The sequence below is a fragment of the Coptis chinensis genome, chromosome 7 (assembly GCF_015680905.1).
Source record: "Coptis chinensis isolate HL-2020 chromosome 7, ASM1568090v1, whole genome shotgun sequence".
Lineage (NCBI taxonomy): Eukaryota > Viridiplantae > Streptophyta > Magnoliopsida > Ranunculales > Ranunculaceae > Coptis > Coptis chinensis.
The window spans coordinates 18,580,298-18,586,368 of record NC_141462.1 but is presented as its reverse complement, the minus strand read 5'-3'; the positions used below and the strand labels follow the sequence as shown (position 1 = coordinate 18,586,368).

General features: G+C 37.6%; 1 pseudogene across 1 annotated transcript; it reads right to left on the bottom strand.

The window, feature by feature from the left end:
- Positions 1 to 826: 826 nt before the first annotated feature.
- On the bottom strand, positions 827 to 4,438 carry LOC147486421 (laccase-7-like; annotated as a pseudogene). Its single transcript, XR_015202303.1, has 6 exons — positions 4,295 to 4,438; positions 3,566 to 3,717; positions 3,170 to 3,414; positions 2,911 to 3,039; positions 1,469 to 2,425; positions 827 to 1,147 (listed from the first exon to the last, which is right to left on the bottom strand). The product of XR_015202303.1 is annotated as a laccase-7-like (transcript).
- Positions 4,439 to 6,071: the final 1,633 nt, after the last annotated feature.

Genomic DNA, 6,071 nt, shown 5'->3' with positions numbered 1-6,071 from the left:
TACTTGGAAATCTTTGCCCGAGAGACTGTTGAGGAAGAAATAGCCATAGTCCCATCTATCAAAGTTAGACATATATTCTTCCTCTTCGGTTAGATACGGTCTGATATACATTATTAGTATACTGCAGAGGGAGTAATTGCAAGATCGCATATCATGTAGATTTTGGTAATATAAATAATTACATGCATCTTTGTTATGTATGTTAGGTTGGATGCCATATAGGATTTGATAAGATAATGAGACATCGACTCAAAATTGCAATTCATTTCATTAATCTTCTTTATCTACATTGTACTATTTGTATGGCTTCCCAATAAAAAAAAAACAAATAATAAATGGAATATTAAATAAACAATCTCCGCCATGGGGAGGGCAAAATGGCTAGTTCCTTATGAGAAATTTATCGTGGTCACATTCTGTGGTGCCCTGTCTAGATGAAATTCCTGGCTCCGCCATTGTATATATCTTTAATATATAGAAAAACGAGGGGTCGAGTGAATAGTGAATGTGCGTGGATGTAAGGGCATTTTGGTCATTTCATATTTTTATTATTTTTTTAACTTTTGAAAGGTAAAATAGTAATTTAAAGTTTATAAGTTTTAAAAAAAAAGTCTGTGGATCGTGGGTACCACGTGCACAGTAGCTAGTTTATATGATAAAGTAATTAATCTTATGAATATTTTGCATTTTCCATGTCTTACCTACACACTATGAATCAAGTTCAGAAATGTCATTAGTGAGCTCGAGCTTCGCGTTGCTTAATTAAGTATCCAATTCATATTCAAGAAGAGAAAAAGGACTACGGAATAATTGTGCTCAATATATAAAGTAGCCAACAGTATAATCTTATTTCAATGGTAACGAATGTATACAAGAAATAACTGCATACAAATAAAAATCAATATTGAATGCTTCATTGCATTACTTATTACACTTTCAAACTTTCAATAAGAATAAAATGAATGATCAGACAATGAACTATATCAACAAAAAATTATAGAAAAACAGGGCACAACTTCTAACAACGGGGAAGATCGAGGGAGGTGGAGGCGTGTAGTAGAGGGTGTGGGTCCGTTCTCCACTGCAAATGCAGTGGCTAGACCCCAAGGCAAATGGACGTCCAAGTGGCAGTGCATGAACCATACCCCTGTTCATTAAATTTGTCAAAAATGGTGGAGTCAGTATATATAACTTTCAATCAGTTACCAAAAAAGAGAGGATATAACTTTCAATCATATTCATTTCCCAAATTTGGGCTTAGGCCTGCCAATATATTTTAACAGGTTGGTTGGTTGGGATTAAATGGACCGTTAAACGCCCAAGTTGACCCGAGGCACGCCAAAGCCCAAAAGACAAGTCAAAATGTAGATTAGGCCTATACTTCCTGTTTAAAGCCCAAAGAAGGCACATAGGTCCAAGAAGTGCGGCAACAATCTAGTTTAAACTGTACGCATTAATGAAAATTCACCTGGATTATTTGCGCGAAACCTGATCACAGCCCAACCACCGACCGGCACAGCAATAGTGTTACGTTCTTGTGGGTTCCTCAAGTTATACTTTGGCGAGTCTCTAGTACGATTGAAGTTTCCGAACCCTTGAGCCAACACATAGAAATCAAAACCATGAAGGTGCATCGGGTGGTTCTCAATACTAAGAAGTGCGGTGTTTTGCAACACCATCTCGACCGTAGAATTGTACTTCACCTTCTTGACACGGGTCCCTTTCTTGGTCAACATCAAAGGGATGTTTGAGCTTAATCTGGTATCAGTGTAGTTAAACTGAATTGGTGGACGGTCAGGGAAATCTTCGGTGTAAATTCCGCCAACACCAGAATGGAACGCTTCCAACAGCGACAATCTTGATGGGAATTCAAACGATACATTGTTCATGCTAGCAGCAAAACGATACGGAGGAAAAGTACTTGAACATGTCGCATTTGCCCCACAATCAGCAAGCCCAAGCCCAACAGTTACAAACATTTGATTGTCTACCTTAACTGGGCAGGGTAGCCAGTGAGGCCCAGTTGTGAGACTAGTGAGATTGCTAAAGAACTTGTGTGCTGTTATGGTGTCATCAAAGGCTGGCAGGACTGGCATTAAAGGCGCCGATGATGACGTGGAACCTTCATAGTGGATAATGCCCGTTGTGGTTCCATTAGCGAATGGTACGTTGGGTGCACTGGAGTATGCATTGGCGGCCATGTAGTAGTCACCATTAGCTTGGTTAGCTGTGAAGAGGATATCTGTTGTCTGACCCGGTGCAACGACTATAACATCCGTGTCATATGGCTCGGTGTAGGTTGCATCGATGCCAACAACAGTAAAACGGTGTCTAGCTATCTTGAAAAATAACTGGTTATTGAGTGCAGCGTTGATGATCCGGAGAAGGTAGGTCTTGCCTTGTACCACATTTAGCTTAAATGTTTCTAGCAAAAGAGAAAGAGGATTTCGTAAGTGATCCATCGATCAGTTTCAAAAGGTGAAGGCAAAAGAATAAACTCAAAATCATGGAGACTTGGCACAATTTTATTCGCATGCATAGAGCTTAATGCCAAGATTGGCATCCAACTATCTAAGTCGATGTTTCTTTGGAATCATCAGATTAGATGTTATGATTTGATAGTATCAGAACTTCTCAATAAAAACTTTTGAAGAATATTTTCGAAGGCGTTCATTAAAACTTTCTTAAACCTATAAGTCAGCAACTTTGAAAAGGACACAAGCCACAGTATATAAGGCAAAAACATATCTATAATCCAATTCGATCAACTAGGACATTTTAATTTGCTAAAAGTAGAAAAAAGGGGCTATAATCGAAAGGTTTCATTCCGCCCTACTAATAGTGTCAGTTGGCCATTGAAGAACAGTATGTCAGTATGTACACATTTCATCTTTGATTTTTCAAACTTACTGTTGCTAGAACAAGGGTAGAGATCCCCAGGCTGGCCATTAATAGTGTAAGCATCTGAAATATTAGGTGCACCACCATTGGCAATAGCCAAGTTCTCAATATCCATAATACTAGATCTCCAATATTCACCTGATTATCCAAGCAAAGTCAATACTTTAGTCAGTTTAAAAAAGATTCACGGTATTGAGTAAATAATTGTGTATATCAACCACATGCATCCTTATTGAAATAGAGATAGATCAAAAGACGTTAAGTTTACCTAATAAAATTGGAACTTCTTTGTAAGGTTTTGGAAATGGATATGATCTACCACGCCTTGGGCGAATAATGAGTGCACCATGGACTGTTGCACGTAGAACTGAGACGTGTGCATGCCACCAAAGTGTTCCTTCTTGTCCAGTCACATTGAACTTGTAAGTGTAGCTATTTCCAGGGATTATAGGACACTGTGTAATATAAGCGGGCCCATCAGCCCACCCACTAAGTAATTGAAACACCCCATGCCTGCACAAATACTCATTAGTCCAAGTACATTTACAACAATTAAATTTGAAACATCAGTAAGCTAATTGACAGAGTTTTATTGGGTTATTATGTTTGAAACTGCGGCTTAGTTATTCAACTTCTTGCATTTTATAATTAAGTAGAGATATACCAGTGAATGGTAAGGTTATATGGTGATCTATTATGGACATGAACGACGAGTTGGTCGCCTTCATGAATTCGAATGGTCGGTCCTGGAAAGCTTTCATTTACTGCAGTTATGACTTGTTCTCCACAGAGTCGTCGGACAGTTAGGTTTCCCACCTGAAAAGTGAAGAAAATTTGAGATGGATAACACTAAAAACATACTGAAAGAAGCAGCGCACGTTTACTAAAATCTATACTTGATTTTGCCATTTAATTATTAAGAATAACTAAATAGGAGACAGTTCGATCAATTTTGCGTCTCATTTTGAGTATTTGACATTTGAGGCAAACTGATGATCACATCGAATGACCTTTGACTTAAACTCATTAGCAATACGGACTCACTGGGTTGCCCGTGACTGAAATGGTCCAAATCTACTAAAAAGAAAAGGCTATATATGGATAACTAATTATGTACGTGCATGAGTGCCCTAAACATTCATGCTAAACTCCCCAAATACTAATAATCATTTCAACCTCGCTAGTTGATGATCATGCAGATTGTGTAAAGAAAAGGCGTGCCATTTTCAATAAAATTCAGTTGATGAATAACGTATTGAAATGTGCATATGAGATCGATATATAAAAGTACACAAGATAATCAATTTCCTTGGCGCTATACGAAATGACGATTGTCAATTGTAACAAAAAAGCTAATGAGAAATGAAGAGAGGTGATGAGGAATTGTTATTACATTTAATGTGTGTTCAACAATTGCTGCAGAAGCTATAGAAGCAAGAAAAACAAGGGCAAAGGACAGCAAGGAGATGGTATGATGAGCCATATCTAAGAGAGAGGTTATGATAGATGATGTGAAACAATGAGAAGGGAAACTCTTCCTTATATACAAAACTTCTTTGGGGTTCTTCTTCGAATCTTCTTTTTCTAAAATCTTCTTATTTGTGCGTGTATTATATAAATTTCTTCACGTACTTAGAGAAGATAGACACAACGCGCGTACTCATAAAAATATGAAATGCAATACAATGGTAGCTGAGTCTTAGCTTAATTTCTTTACGTTTGCGTGAGAACATTGGTAATAGTTTTTTCTCATTCAACGAAAGTTAGCAGCATTTCGTTATCTAACGGACTTAAGTTACAGTCGTTGCTCAAGCAAAACATTTTACCAATGTCGTAATAGGCTTCGAATTTCTTTACTTGTTCGGTTGTTCCTTTTCCTATCTCAGTCTCAATGGTTCAATGTGTAAAGCAATGTATTTTAAATTTGAATAACAATCTCCTATGTTGAAAAAATCACTTCTGGGAATTTTTGCTTGTACATGCAAGATTATATTTGACAACTGAACCTAATCAAAAGGGGATTGAAAGGGTCATAGAAGAGATAGAACTAGAAGCTCTTTGCTGATATGGATTTTAGGTAGCATTGAACGAAGATTTTGCGGCCTTTGTAAGATGTATAGGTATAGCCGCACAATTTTTACTTTTGAATTTTTTGACCTGTGAATGTGAATCACATCTAAGTATCTAACCACCGTTTAGTTGTCAAATGAAGAAAGAAGGAATACAAGTTCTTTATTGTTCAATTTACTTAGCTTTCCTTTTCTTTTGTTTATTTTTATTTATTTTTTATTTTATTTACTTTTTGGTCGCGGGACAAACAAGCTAAGTAAAATTTTAAAAAAAATATATTGAGGATCTTCCTCAAGCTGTAATTAACTTCTCCTCTTTTTGTGGAAGAAATTATGTATATGGCTGATATTATCCTTGGAGCGCCGGTAGGAACTAATGCTAGGAGCAAAAACTCACTCCATTAGTGTCATTTCAAACTTATTCATCACGTACATTCATGCCAAAAACAAAATCACTTGTATACAATAATACATGAACTGAAATTAAGGTTAATGAATGGAACCGTCCTCGAAAATTTAGAGATGACACATTTATATATTGATCTCTTTGTTGTTTACGATTCAGCCGGCTCATCCTAGCTCTATTTTAATTTGTTAACACATATTTATTTCCATATAGTGTAAAGGGGCGTTTTGGTTTTCCTTAGTGTTTGCAATGGGAGAGGGAAGAGGGTTGAGATTTTCTAGAGGGACCAAGTTCGCTTATGAGCGAGCTGCCTACGTATCCTCTTTTTGGTTTTTCTTTTTAGGGGAGAGAGGAATCAGGTCCGACGTAGTTCAAATAGGTGGTATTTATAGGCTTGAGGAAATGTCAATCCGGGAGACACGTGTGTCTCTTGCACACGTGTAAGGTGGAGATCGTGAATGAGTGTTGGGCTGGTTATATTATAAGTCATGTGCTGATTGGGAGTTGGCGCGATCGCCCACTATTTCCCGCTGGTGGGAAGTACAAGTAAGATTTTGGTAATGATTACCCCGGTGGTGATCTTTATCCGGTATGTCTCGGCCATGCGTTAAATGCATCGAGACATCTTTGTTCGTACCACCTACCCGAAAGGAGCTCCTGGATCGGTCTTGGAGGTCGATGTCCCGAAGTTAAAC